This window comes from Peromyscus californicus, unplaced genomic scaffold (genome assembly GCF_007827085.1).
Source record: "Peromyscus californicus insignis strain IS unplaced genomic scaffold, ASM782708v3 Scaffold_12__1_contigs__length_115047231, whole genome shotgun sequence".
NCBI lineage: Eukaryota > Metazoa > Chordata > Mammalia > Rodentia > Cricetidae > Peromyscus > Peromyscus californicus.
The window spans coordinates 25,523,343-25,537,543 of NW_026294413.1; the positions used below are offsets into that span (position 1 = coordinate 25,523,343).

The following is a 14,201-nucleotide window of genomic DNA, read 5'->3' on the forward strand; positions in this document are numbered from 1 at the left end:
TGCCTCAAAAAAAAAAATTAAATTAAATATCTGTATGATCTGGCCATGGTGGGCATAATGCAAAAGGATCATAAATGAGTATCCCCGACACTTACATACGTGTACTCATTGCTGCACTGTTCACAGTAGCCTACCTATAGATCAGTTGATGAACAGATAAAGAAAAAGTGGCCAGGCAGTGGTGGTGCAGGCCTTTAATCCCAGCACTCGGGAAGCAGAGCCAGGCGGATCTCTGTGAGTTGTGAGTTCGAGACCAGCCTGGGCTACAGAGTGAGTTCCAGGAAAGACACAAAGCTACACAGAGAAACCCTGTCTCAAAGAAAAAAAAAAAGAAAGAAAGAAAGAAAAAGTGGTCTGTATACAAGATATTTTTCAGCCATAAACAAGGACAGTTAAAGAAATTTCAAGAAAAATAGATGGAACTGTGGATCATCACAATAAGCAAAAGTGTCAGACTCAAAAAGAAAAATACCATGTTTTTTCCTCATAAGTGGACCTTAAGGAACTAATAAAAAGGAATATTTAGGAAGAGGAGAGAGGGACAAGAAAGGGTAATGGGTGAGGCTGGGGCTCTATCTCACCTGGAAGAGAGCTCATCCAGCACACTTTATAAAGCCTTGGGTTCTATCTCTAGCATGCGTAAAAAGCAGGCATGATGGTGCAGGAACTCAAGAAGTAGAAGCAAGAGAATCAGAAGTTCAAGGTCATACTCAGCTACATAGCAAGTTCAAAGCATGGTCTACATGCATATGAAAAAATTAAATAAAGCAAAGGAAAGAGTAGAGTGAATATCATCGAAGTATATGATCCACAAGTATGGAAATGGCATAGTCAAACTCATAGTTGAATGTTATTGATATATATTCACAAAAACGAATAGAAATGTTTTGTGTAATGTTCTTAAGATTTGTTTTTGCATCATCCAGGTGTGGTGGCACAGGCCTGCAATCCCAACTACTTGGAAGACTGAAGCAGAAAGATTGCAAGCCAAAGGCCTACATGGTAAATTAAGAGTACCAGGGATGCAACTTGGTGGAAGAGGTACTTGTTAGATATGTGCCAGGCCGTGAGTTCAATGCCCAGCACCAAAAGCAAATATGCATCTATATCATATATATATATGCATATATATCTGATAAATGATAAATATAAATGTATGGAACAAAAAAGACCAAAAATTAAAAGTTTTAACCTAAACCAGGAATTGATACCTTATAACTTAAGTATATAGATTATGAATTTAATTTTAATATGTTGAAATCAATTTTCATATATTTGAACTAAACTCTGTATAATCTTTCTCTGTATAAAGGTCACTCTCATACTTACCAGGCCAGGGAGATGCTATGAACACGAAGGTGTTTTCCCAGGGCGGAGCTTATTCATCGCACTCTGGATGTGCTGATCCCTGCAATTTCCCCGGATTCAGAAAACTCGATGGCATAATTAGTAGTAGCGGGAGACTGTGTTCACACTCTCAGGGGGGTAAAAAAGTCACTCTCAAAGAAGACAGGGTCCAGAGATGGCTCAGCAGGTAAAGGTCCTTGCTGTCAAACCTGACTGCTCCCCAACCCAAAAGAAGAGTAACTCCCACAAGCTTGTCCTCTGAGTCCCACATGTTCTCCATGGTGTGCACACCTCCACACATACACACTCACATATAAAATACTAATAAGTAAATGTAGCCGAAAACATATAAAAGAAAGGAAACCAATTTCCTATTGACAGCTTTGACACAGAGTTACCAAAAAATGTTTAGAGTAACAGTCCTTATGAGCCTTGGAGGGAAAATCATTAGTAGAACCATTCAGAGCAAAGAAAGAAACCAACTTTTCCCAATTTATCTAAGAGAGTGGCTTGTCTTTGAGGATATCTGTGGAAATACAAGTCAAATTTGGGGTGTTGTCAATAAAAATAAACCAGGAAAAAAAATCAACTTCCCACTACTAGGAGCTGTTAGTTTGCTCTATTGCTACTTACACTAAAACGTAAATTTCTGGCTGGGTGGTGGTGGTGAATACTTTTAATCCCGGTACCTGGGAGGCAGAGGCAGGCGGATCTCTGTGAGTTCGAGGCCAGCCTGGTCTACAGAGTGAGATCCAGGACAGGCTCCAAAGCTACACAAAGAAACCCTGTCTCAAAAAGCAAAACAAAACAACGACAAAAAAGTAAACTTCTGTCGCCTGTCTCCTCCCCAATAAACCACATGCTCCCACTACATTAGGGACCATTCATTTTAATAACCAGGACTTTAATTTTTTTCTTCAAACTTCTTGGGATGCTAATATATCATGTCACCCTTTCTGGGTGAACCCTGTAACATGTTTCATGGGCCTGAGATTAACCCTAAGATCTTTTTCCAGACATGCTCTTCACAAACACAAACACTAACCCAATTAATTGGCTTCATGCCTTAGCGTCCTAGATTCATCCAGTCCTATAAGGATCTCTGACCTGCTTTCAATTGTTTACACTGGCCCTCACCTGGCACTCACAGCCACAGGGCACGATTTCTGGCATTTTCCCACATGCCCCACCCACTTCAACTGCAAACCAAGTCTGTCAAGGAAGAGCATTACACCTCAGAGCTGGGAAGACTATTGGAAAATAATTCTGGGGCTGGAGAGATGGCTCAGCGGTTAAGAGCACTGCATGCTCTCCCAGAGGACCCGGGTTCAATTCCCAGCACCCACATGGCAGCTCACAACTGTCTGTAACTCCAGTTCCAAAGCACCCAACACCCTCACACAGACATACATACACTAATGCACATAAAATAAAAATAAATTCTTTAAAAAAAAAAAGTAATAATTCTGCCTTAGTTGGTGTTCAGACTTCAAAGGCTACTCAATAACCATCTAACATTTCCTGAACTTTGGGTTTAAGGTCCTCCACTGAAAATGAGGAGTTTTAACAAAAATAGATGAGATTCCTACAGTTATGAAGGGAGGGATTGGCCAAAGTGTGATGTGCATCACACAGAAACAGATAAGAACTGGAAAGAAGGGGTAGGACAGAAAAGACTCCTCACCGACTGTAGAGTCGATGTGAAATGTCAGTGACTAGATCAATCTGACTCCATGATTGCTCCAATGTCAAGGGCAAAAAGTACTGTACAAAGACTTGGAGAATGGAGCTGGGTGGTGGTGTCGAATACCTTTAATCCCAGCACTCAGGAGGCAGAAGCAAGCGGATCTCTTTGAGTTCGAGACCAGCCTGGTCTACAGAGTCTCCAGGACAGGCACCAAAACTACACAGAGAAACCTTGTCTTGAAAAATCTCTCCACTTGCACACGTGATATTCACCCCACACCCACACACCTACCCACCCACAATGACTCTCCCCCTCATACGCAGACAAAACAAATGCAATGCCTATTTTTTAATTTTAGTGATCTCTGGCAGTTTTTCTTGGCCCCCTTCTTTTCCTCAGTACTTCAGGGTCCTAAGCCTCTGGAAGGCCATCTTGCTTTCTTCTCCCCTGACTTCATGTTAGCTTGGAACAATCCTTTCACTCAAACCTGCATGTGCTGATGACTCTCGATTCTGCAAATCAAGTTCATGGAGTTCTGAGCTGTCCTCTTTCATCTAGTCATGTTGGACATCACCTCATAATCCCACGTGCATCTCAGACTCCTTACAGCCCAAACTCAATTGGCCAACATAATCAAAAGACCAGCACATCATCATGTATTCTCAATCCCAGGAAATGGCACAGTTGGTCAGATAGTATTCTTCAAGCCTTTTTTTTTTTTAAAGATTTATTTATTTTTATGTGTATGAGTGTTTTGCTTATGTATGAGTGTCTTGCCTGTGTGTCTATGTGCAACACATGTGTGCCTGGAGCCTAAGGAAGTCAGAAGAGGGTGTTGGATCTAGATTCAGAGTTACAGATGACTGTGACCATGTAGGTACTGGGGATTGAACCCAGGTCCTCTTCAAGAGCAACATGTACTCTTAACCGCTGAGCCAACTTTCCCGTCCCATTTTCCAAGTCTTTTTTTTTTTTCAAGACAAGGTTTCTCTGTGTAGTTTTGGTGCCTGTCCTGGAGACTCTGTAGACCAGGCTGGTCTCGAACTCAAAGAGATCCGCTTGCTTCTGCCTCCTGAGTGCTGGGATTAAAGGTATTCGACACCACCACCCAGCTCCATTCTCCAAGTCTTTGTACAGTACTTTTTGCCCTTGACATTGGAGCAATCATGGAGTCAGATTGATCTAGTCACTGACATTTCACATCGACTCTACAGTCGGTGAGGAGTCTTTTCTGTCCTACCCCTTCTTTCCAGTTGTAAGAACAGTTGTAAGAACAGTTAGTAAGAAGCCTGCCACGGCCATACAGTTTGTAACCAGTATAAGTCTCTGTGTTTACTTGGTTGGGTCTGAACGACTGTGGGGCTGGCAGGTGAGAGAGATTTATCCTGACTGTGGGCCAGGCAGGAAAATTCGAGCTACAAATGGTACCCAACGTGGGGCAAGAGTTTCCACCTAAAAACTGAGAAAAAAGATTCTAAAACAGAGCTAAAAACAGTTCCTAATTGTCTCTCTCAAATGAGGGGCAGCTGTTGGTTTGAGCTCCTTGTGGGTTTCTGGTGTGCACGCTCGACCTGCAGTTTGGCGGGAATGAGGCCTCTGCAAGTGGCACATTAAGCTGCATGGTGGATTTAGCCTTTGCTGGTACAAAACAAAAAAAGAGATTTCTGGACTACACGCTGCTTGGATAAAAGCATAGACCCACGATAGTTCCCAGAGCTGGTGGTAAACTACCACCACCATGTTGGTAAGCTGAGGTGGGTGGAGCCAGCAGCCACAGCTGCTGCAGTTTAAAGCAATAGATTCACAATAAGACAGATTCAGATGTAATAGTTTAAAATGTGTGTAAAATATATGTAGGCTTGAAAGAGACAAAAAAGGTGATATATACAGTTATAGAAACAAATACATAGTTTTAAAAAATAAAGTCTTTAAAGAGACAGTAAAATTAATATAAAAAAAAGCCACATAAAGATGAGTATTACATAGAGAATCTGGATTGTGTTGTCTTTGGGATTTTTAACTGCAGAAAAACATTTGATTGTAAAAGCTGTTGAGTTATGCCAAAATGTATATTTTAAAGGTAACTTGACTTCAAAATTTGGATATAAGGATATGTTGCTTTGGAAAAGAGTCTCTGCTTTTTTTCCCACAGAAAGCCAAAGGCTATGGATTTGTTCCAGATTAAGATACATCAGGTTTGACCAGCCAAGACCCCCTGAAAGGTCTCCGATGACACCATGGCCCAGATGATCCAACATCCAGAACGATTTGAAGGCAACTGGCTCAGACAATACACCCTCATGGACTATTCCATAATTCTAAAATTTTCTTTGTATCCCCATAAGATACAGCACCCCCCTCCAGCAGGAAGTAGTAAGAGAAGCTACGCCCCAATTCCCAAATTATATGTAATTTTACTTTGTTAAGGTTAAAACCTTCCTTTTTGAAAAAAAAAGGGGGGGGAGTACTGTGAGATGTTCTATATGGCAAATGTGTTGCTGATTAGTCAATAAATAAAACACTGATTGGCCATTGGCTAGGCAGGAAGTGTAGGCGGGACAAGGAGGAGAATAAAGCTGGGAAGTGGAAGGCTGAGTCAGAGAGACACTGCCAGCCGCCACGATGACAAACAGCATGTGAAGATGCCGGTAAGCCACGAGCCACGTGGCAAGGTATAGATTAATGGAAATGGATTAATTTAAGCTGTAAGAACAGTTAGCAAGAAACCTGACACGGCCATACAGTTTGTAACCAGTATAAGTCTCTGTGTTTACTTGGTTGGGTCTGAGTGGCTGTGGGACTGGCAGGTGAGAGAGATTCATCCTGACTGTGGGCCAGGCAGGAAAACTCCAGCTACAGACACAGGTAGTGGAAATGGCTGCCACGAGGGATGATGGTTTCTCCTACAGAGTGGGCATGCTTTGCCACTTTCTACGTGAGAATGAAGATGAAGCTGGAGCCCCCACCTAGATGTCCACCTGAAAACAGTGCAAAGCAGATGTGCAGGAGAAAGCGCAGCACTTGGAATCAGGCTTCCATCAGCCCTACCGCTGATACACCTTCTAAGATAGGAAGTCCTTTTCACAGAAACTCAAGAGGGAAGGTTCCTCAAATAACCAGTCATGACTCACTAACTCTGTCTGTCGGTCTCTCTTTCTCTCTGTGGGTGCGCACGTGTGTGTGTGTGTGTGTGTGTGTGTGTGTGTGTGTGTGTGTGTGTGTGTGTGTTGTCCTGAAACTTGCTATATACAGCAGTAGACTGCTTTCAAACTCACAGAGATCAGCTTGCTTCGTGCTTGGATTAAAAGAAAGGACCACCACACCTGGTAATTTTTTGAATACTATTTTTCTTTTAAAAGGTTATAATATAGTGACATCATTTCTCCCTTCCCTTCCCTCCTTCCCAACCCTCCCATGTATGTCCCACCTTGCTCGCTTTCAAATTCATGGCCTCCTCGTCTTTAATTGTTGTTACAAATGCGCATAAATACAACCTGGTCCGTCTGCATAATGTATATGTGACCATTTGGTAGTGGCTAACCAATCCGTGTGCTCCTCCCCGGGGAACGCTATGTCTCCCACTCACAGCATTCCTTAGTGGCAGTAGCTTTTTGCCTCAGGTTGAAGCCTAGTTGAAACCTTCTCCTTCCCTATCAGCATGCCTACTCCAAATGTTGTCCTTATTCGGGTCTTGTTTAGGCAGCCATGTTGGTGAGATTTCATGAGTATAACTTCTCCGACGTTTTTTTCTTTTCTTTCTTTCTTTTTTTTTTTTTTTTGTTTTCTTTTTGGTTTTTCTCTGACATTTCTAGGGGACAGAATCTCACAACAAACTGCCAGTGCCTCAGGCCCTTACTGTCTTCCCTTCCCGAGCTGTAGATGGAGAAGTTGGGTTTTTGACGTATCATTTGGGACCAGGCTCCACACATCTTCATTGTGTGGAGAATTTGATAGGTTGTGGCTTTCTGTCATGATCTTTGTTGCAAAGAGAAGTTTCTTTGATGAGGGCCCGTCATGAAGTTTTAAAAATAAGTTTTATATGAAATAATTGGCTGTGAGGCTTTTAGTTGACTCACCCACCATTCGGTTGTTATTGTTGGCCATGCAACATATTTCCTAGTTGCAGCACAGCAATATACCAGACTCATACAGGACCAGGCATAAATTTTTTAAATACAAAAAATTCAAAAGGGGTGTGGTGGCATGTGCCTGAAATGCCAGCATTTCGGAGGCAGAGGCAGAAATGGATTTTTATTATTCAAATTCAGAACAGCCAGGGCTGCAAAGTGAGACCGTCTCAAAACAACAGCAAATAAACAAAAGCAAACAAGCAAAACAAAAAAAGTTCCGAAGGAATGCTGTTGTGGTTCTGGGGCACTGTTTTTTGGGGGGTTTTGTTTTTTTGTTTTGTTTTGTTTTTTTGTTTTTTTTAACATAATCCTATCTTCTTGGGGCCCTGGGCTACAAGGAAAGCTGAACATCCCTGCTGGAGATTTCAAAGAACTCAAGGCATGGTGATACACACCTTTAATCTCAAGACTCAGGAAGCAGAGGCAGGTGGGTCTTTGTGAGGTCAAGGTCAGCAAAGACTTCATAGTGAGACCTTATCTCAAAAAAAAGAGAAGTAAAGTGTTACAGGAAGCCAGTTAAATTCTTAACCATCTTTTCAGAATAACTCTTAGAAATACTACTTCACCTTCCCTCTGATGGCATGGGAGATAAACTAACCGCATACTGGCTCAGCCCTCTCCTGCCAGTCTGAGAAGGAAGCCCATGCAAGGTGGAAAGCCAAGCCAGGAAAATCACAGAAACGGGCTTGAGTTAGAACCGTGTGACGACGTCTCATAGCTTGACCAGATTTGGGTCGAATTTTGTTTCTTCCCAAGCAGAGCTGACTGGTGGAGAAATATTGCTGAAACCCAGGGAAGGGGAAAAGTGAAGTGGGAATCCATGAGCTGTCTGGAGCGCTTCCTGGAAAGTGACGAAAGGCCTCAAAGACATCCAAAAGGCGACAACCACGCGGCCTCGAAGGACCCGTTTTCAGAGTTGTAGCTGTGGTGGGGCACGGTCCACACTGCAGGGGCGGAGCACTCAGTCATCGCTCTTTGGCAAAGTTTGACTACTATGTGAAGAGGATGCGAGGCCACAGCGCTAGCCGATTACAGCGTCGGTGTTGCTTCTGAAGATGACAGCTAGTCGGCGGTGGAGCGCCAAGGTCCTTGCCGTGATCGCCTTGCCCCTGGCCCTCAAGTGCATAGGAAATCTCAATGGAGACCGCTCTGCAGGTCAGCTGTGGTCTGTCGTCCTCCAGGATCTGCGGTGAGGGAAACTTCAGCATGTCACCTGTTAACCTCTGCAGTCAATACACAAGACCAAAGCAGGCAGGATGAACCGGAAGCAGTTCACTAGAGGAAATGGAAGCGCTGGAAGAAACACGGGCAGGAGGCCAATTAGAATGGTCATATGGGGCAGCAGAAGGAATCAAAGGAGGAGGATAGAAGAACTATTAAAAACAAAAAACCTTGAGTAGGATGCTGTTGACTACTTAATGTGGAACAGTGTAGAACAGTTGAGAGTTGGGCCTGGGGGTGCAGCATTTACCCAATATAAACAAGGCCCTGGGTTCAATCGGTAACACCACCAGAGAGAGAGACAGACACAGAGAGAGAGAGACAGAGAGAGAGACAGAGAGAGAGAGAGAGAGAGAGAGAGAGAGAGAGAGAGAGAGAGAGAGAGAGAGAGAGAGAAAGACTCAGCACTGGTAAGGAAAAATCCAAGTGAAAACATTAAATTATAGAACAAGATATGTGATTTGCTCTCTCATGAAATTTAAAATAGGTGGAATTATTTGTATTTATCAAGAACAAGAGGGTTGAGAATGTCTGATGTGACACTTCAAAAAAAGGCAATTTCATGTGTGTCACACACTGCCTTGTAAGGTGAAGTTTTGTAAGAAGAACATTTTAATATTTTTTTGCATGAAAAATTAAGTACCTGAAGAAAAATGAGTCAGTTGGAAAGCAGGAACTAAATTAGTCCCAACCAGCATTCTTCCTAAACAGGTAAAAAAAAGGAAAGATCCTAACAATGAGCATTTTGAATGTCCTAACCTCACATTAAGAATGACAAGTGCAGATAATTCTGTTTGCTGTCTCCTGGAGCAGTTTGTTTGTTTGTTTGTTTGTTTGTTTGAGACAAGGTTCTCTGTCTAGCTTTGCACCTTTCCTGGAACTCACTCTGTAGCCCAGGCTGGCCTCGAACTCACAGAGATCCGCCTGCCTCTGCCTCCCAAGTGCTGGGATGAAAGGCGTGAGCCACCACCGCCCGGCGGGGCCGGCCCATTCTTTTATTCTTTAAAACTATTTTTTCTAGCTGGGCAGTGGTGGCACATGCCTTCAATCACAGCAATTTGGGAAGGAGAGGCAGGTGGATCTCTGAGTTTGAGGCCAGCCTGGTCTACAGTTCCAGGACAGGCAGGATTACACAGTGAAATCACCCTGTCTTGAAAATCAAAATAAGTAAATAAATAAGTATCTTTTCTTCATTCTTTGGCAATTCTGTACAAGTATATAATGCACCGTAGTCATACCTACCCCTAGTCTCCCCACTGCGTGTGTCCGCTGAGTCCAGTGGATGTGTTAATGGTGCCTTATGGAATGTTGACTGGTCTTGGCTCAATGTGGTGCAGGTAATCACAGATGCAGTGGTTCATGAGTGGAACGGTCATGACATGTCCAGTAGACAGTATTTCATAACACCCTACACACACAAGAACATTTTAGCATTTTATCAATGTGCTGTCAGCTCTTTTCGTTTCTATGTAACTAAATCGTAGTCATTTCAAATCTACCCTATCTTCCAGATCACACATAATTAAATCATCCCAGCAATGCCCTTTTGCCATAGGCTATCGGTGGTTCGTTGAATGATCAGCCCTTGCACGTTGGTTCCTTATCAGTTCTTGACTACCAAGGCCAATTTTTATGTTCTTTCCCTCTAGATAATCCAGCAGCGTGCCAGCTGTCACCTTCTCAGTCCCATGGAGAATCCCCCTAGTACACAAGATAAGCAACACTACTTGGATCCAGACGTGAATCCATGTCTGAGTCATTTTGAGTCGGGAACAGAGTGACAGGTGTCTGTGATTTGTCCTCCACTTGAAATATAGGCAATTCCCAACAGGCAATGATTTGGCTTATAATTTTCACAACCTGAAGAAGGAAGTGAGCTACATTGAGTGGAAGCCATGCTGTAAACCTTTCCTTTTTATCTCTGCCTGACACAAGTGATCTCAAGGTGATATATATAGATATAGATATAGATACAGTGGTCCCCAACTGTCAGCTAAGAAAAGCACTCTGATATGTTTATATAGGTGATCTTTGGGGTGCTGGGATCTAACCCAGGGCCTCATGCGTGCTACACAAACCCTTTACCACTAAGCAGGGTAGAAAAATCCGAGGGAAATGACTCAGCAAGTGAAGGTTCTTGGTGCGCAAGCCTGGTGATCTGGCTTCAGTACCCCAAACCCGTGTCAGGTAGGGGACAGAACCAACTCTAGAGTGAAACTGTCTTCTGAGCTTCACACCTCAGCATGAGTGCCCTCCTCCACATCATCCATCATCGGTACACACACACACACACACACACACACACACACACACACACACACACACGAATTACTAAGTACAGATAATAAAAGTTCAGGTGTTCCTTGGACTGCAATGAGACTATATCATGAGTGGAAAATATAGTATAGTATAGATTTCAAACCACCACAGCTTCTAAAACCCAACTTGCCTTCGAGACCCTACAAAACCAATCCTATCTCCCCAGGGCCTCTGGGCTCGCAAAACAGCCCCGAACTCAAGACCTCTGACCCCAGTCTTGGGTTCATTCCAACTAAACAGTATGGGAGGGGACAGGCAGAGGGAGAACTGCCTGAAAGAAACTATTTACGATAAGGCGTAGAGACAGAAGATGTGGCTCAAACGATTTGGTCTATACTCATCACCAACCATTACAGCAAAGCACACAATGCACTATTTCCAGAGGGAAAATATACATACATGGTCAACAATTGAGCCCGTCTACAGCGTATGTCTAAGCATATGCCACAGAGAGTGCTAGCAATGCAGGAGTAACTAAGGTCTGCAGGACCTCTGCCCTCGGACAGCTTGCCAACTCGGCAGATGAGCAAACACTATCCAAGAAAGTCAAGGCTCTCAAGTAAGACCGTCAGATGGCTTTTCTTTCCAGTTTGGGGAGGTATTTCCACAAAGAAAGGAGCAAGCCAAAGCTTTGAAACATTTTTATTATAAACAAAATAGAGGGCTGGGGGTGTAGCTCCATCGTTAGAGGGCTTACCCAGAATGCTCTAAGCCCTGTGTCCCATCCCCTGATCACAAAAAACCAGCTGTGGTGGCAGATGCCAATAATCCTGGCACTTGAAAAGTGGTACGAAGATCAGAAGTTCAAGGTCCTCATCAGCTACAGAGAGACTTTGAGGCCAGGCTGGGCTATTTTGAGACTATTTTAAAAAGAAAGAAAGAAACAGAAGTGAAATTTGACAGCACATTTCCCCCTTCAAAGATTTGCCTCCACAGAGTCCTTAAACACACACAACTTTCAGAATTTAGAAACATACCAACAGCCCTTTGGTTGTGGTGAGTATGGTGCGCGTGCCTGTGAGTCCAACATTCAGAAGCTCAGAAGGGAAGAAGGAAGGGAGGAAGAGAGGGAGGGAGGAAAAGAAAGGAGAGAAAGAAAAAAATTAAAAAGCAATGCTCACTAGACAAAAGTCACATTCAAAGAAAAAATATAAAATATATTTTTAAATAAGATGGTACAGAACAAATTTAGTTTTAAAAAGCTGAATATTTCAGGTATTATTTACATAATAATTCCATCACAAATTCTATTTTACATTTTTTTACATTTTACAGCCACAGTAAATGTCTGTGTGAAGGTCAGAGGAAACTTTCAGGAGTCTGGTCTCTCCTACTACATGGGGATCGAACTCCAGTCTTCCAGCTTGGAGGCAGGCGCCTTTACCCTCTGGGTCAGCCCACATCAAAAGTCAAAAGTTCTTTATAAAATGGCTCTGATTTTTTTTTTTTTTTTTTTGCATTATTGCTATTACAAGCTGGATGACATTCGTATGAATTTCTTCATAGTAAGTATATTCCACTTATTTATGTACTTGGCATCTATTATATTTAAATTCTGGGGTTTTTTGTTTTGTTTTGTTTTACTTTACTTTGTTTTATCTGTCTGTCTGGTTATTTGCTGTCCTCCTGGGGATTAAACCTAAGGTCTCACACAGACTAAGAAAACACTCTGCCGCTGAACACTGAGTTTTTTCATCTAGCTTTTAATCTAGAAAATTCTCCTCCAAGCAGTGGCTGTGGCATAGAACACCGTCACTAATTACGAACCCTTCAGCTCTTAGCTCCACTAAAGCAGTCTTTGTTGGAGGAATCCTGGAAGACAGTGTCACATGTTCCCAGCACAGCTCTGTATCTGACACTTTGCTTTGAAAAAATTCTGATAATGCTGAATATTAACTATATGTTGTGATTTGATATCCATAACTTTGCAACAATTGGCATAACAGTGAGAAATTGTCTCCAAAGAAACCAACAAATGGTCCAAGAGCGGGAACACAAAAACACAGGTTGAGAGTAGGGCCCAACTGACTTTCTTTGTTGTCCTGCTGAAGGTGAGCATAAACAGATACCCAGAAAGCCACAGGACAGAAAATTTACATCTCGGTCAGGGAATGAGAAAATTGAGGGCTACTGGGACGAAACTCTGTCCTAAGCAGGGACATGCCACTTGCTCACACTGCTGGGGCAGGAACATAGTGCCCCATGTTTCTACTTACCCCACTAACTTGTAAAGAGAGGGCTAACATGGAAAAGGGGGAAATCCATGCCTCGGCTCACCTGCCAAGCGGGCCCCCGCCCCCCAATGTATGCCCTTTCTACTATTCTCCATGGAAAGGATTTCTTTCATTCGCTGTCTTCCTCACAGCTGTCTGAGAGTTTAGCCAGGATATGGTTGTCTAACTCTTTGGCTCTTGCTTAGAGCATCATTAGGAGGAAGCATGAAGATGGTTGAGAGGGGGACAGCCCTTGCCACGCAAGCCTGATGACCTGAGTTCCAGGTCTGGGGTAAACGTGGAAGGAAAGAACCAACTCCACACAGTTGTCCTCTCACCTACGTACACACACACACACACACACACACACACACACACGCACACGCACACGCACACGCACACGCACGCGCACACACACACACAAGGAAATTTTCACAGAACAGTAACAAGTTTTGGGCTGGACAGATGGCTCTGCAGTTAAGAGCACTGGCTGCTCCTCGAGAGGACCCGGGTTCAATTCCCAGCACCCACATGGCAGCTCACAAGTGTCTGTAACTCCTGTCCTAGGGAATCTCACACCCTCTCACAGACATCCATGCAGGCAGAACACTAATCAACATAAAATACAAATAAATAAATTTTAAAAAAAGAATAGTAGCAATTCTTAAATGTAGCCTAGTCATTTTTGGTTTTTGAATGATCATTTCTTCCTACATTATAAATTCTATTTTTTTAAAGAGGAGTAAAACATGTGTAGCCTCAAAACAAGATGCCCGGGAAACAAAGCACAGGCCACAGTAACGATTGCTCAGCCTTTTGCCGGGCATTTTCTGGTGCTATAGTTACCAACTTCATCTTAGTATTTCTTTCCCACTTGTTATAATTCAGTGATGGGCTGGGTTCTAACAAAAACAGAAACTAAGACGTGGTCTTATAAAACAGAATCCCAGTATGAACTTGAAACGCTGACAGAGTGTCCTGTGACTGCAATTTTGTCCCCTCAGAGCAGGGCTCCTTTTCATGTCATGGGAGAGTTCAGGGAGGGAGCGTGAGCGAAGGGACAGACAGTGACTAGAAGGGGCATCAAGTTTCAAAACTGGGGCACTGAATTGTCCTTCCAGCCCCCAAATTAAATTCTGAGATGCAAGAGCCTGCTGACTCTGAGCACACTTGAAAGGACAAAGGCGAGGTCCCCAGACCCCATAGCGCTTCCATTGATAATCAGGGCGAACGGCTGAAGGAATCCAACCAAGAGATCCCAAAGCAGGGTAGAGGCTGAATCCT

At 43.3% G+C, this 14,201-nt stretch overlaps 1 non-coding gene across 1 annotated transcript; it reads left to right on the forward strand.

The window, feature by feature from the left end:
• The first annotated feature begins 1,321 nt into the window (after positions 1-1,321).
• On the forward strand, positions 1,322-1,482 carry LOC128108116 (U1 spliceosomal RNA). Its single transcript, XR_008217327.1, has one exon. It is a non-coding gene; the product is annotated as a U1 spliceosomal RNA (small nuclear RNA).
• The last annotated feature ends 12,719 nt before the right edge of the window (positions 1,483-14,201 follow it).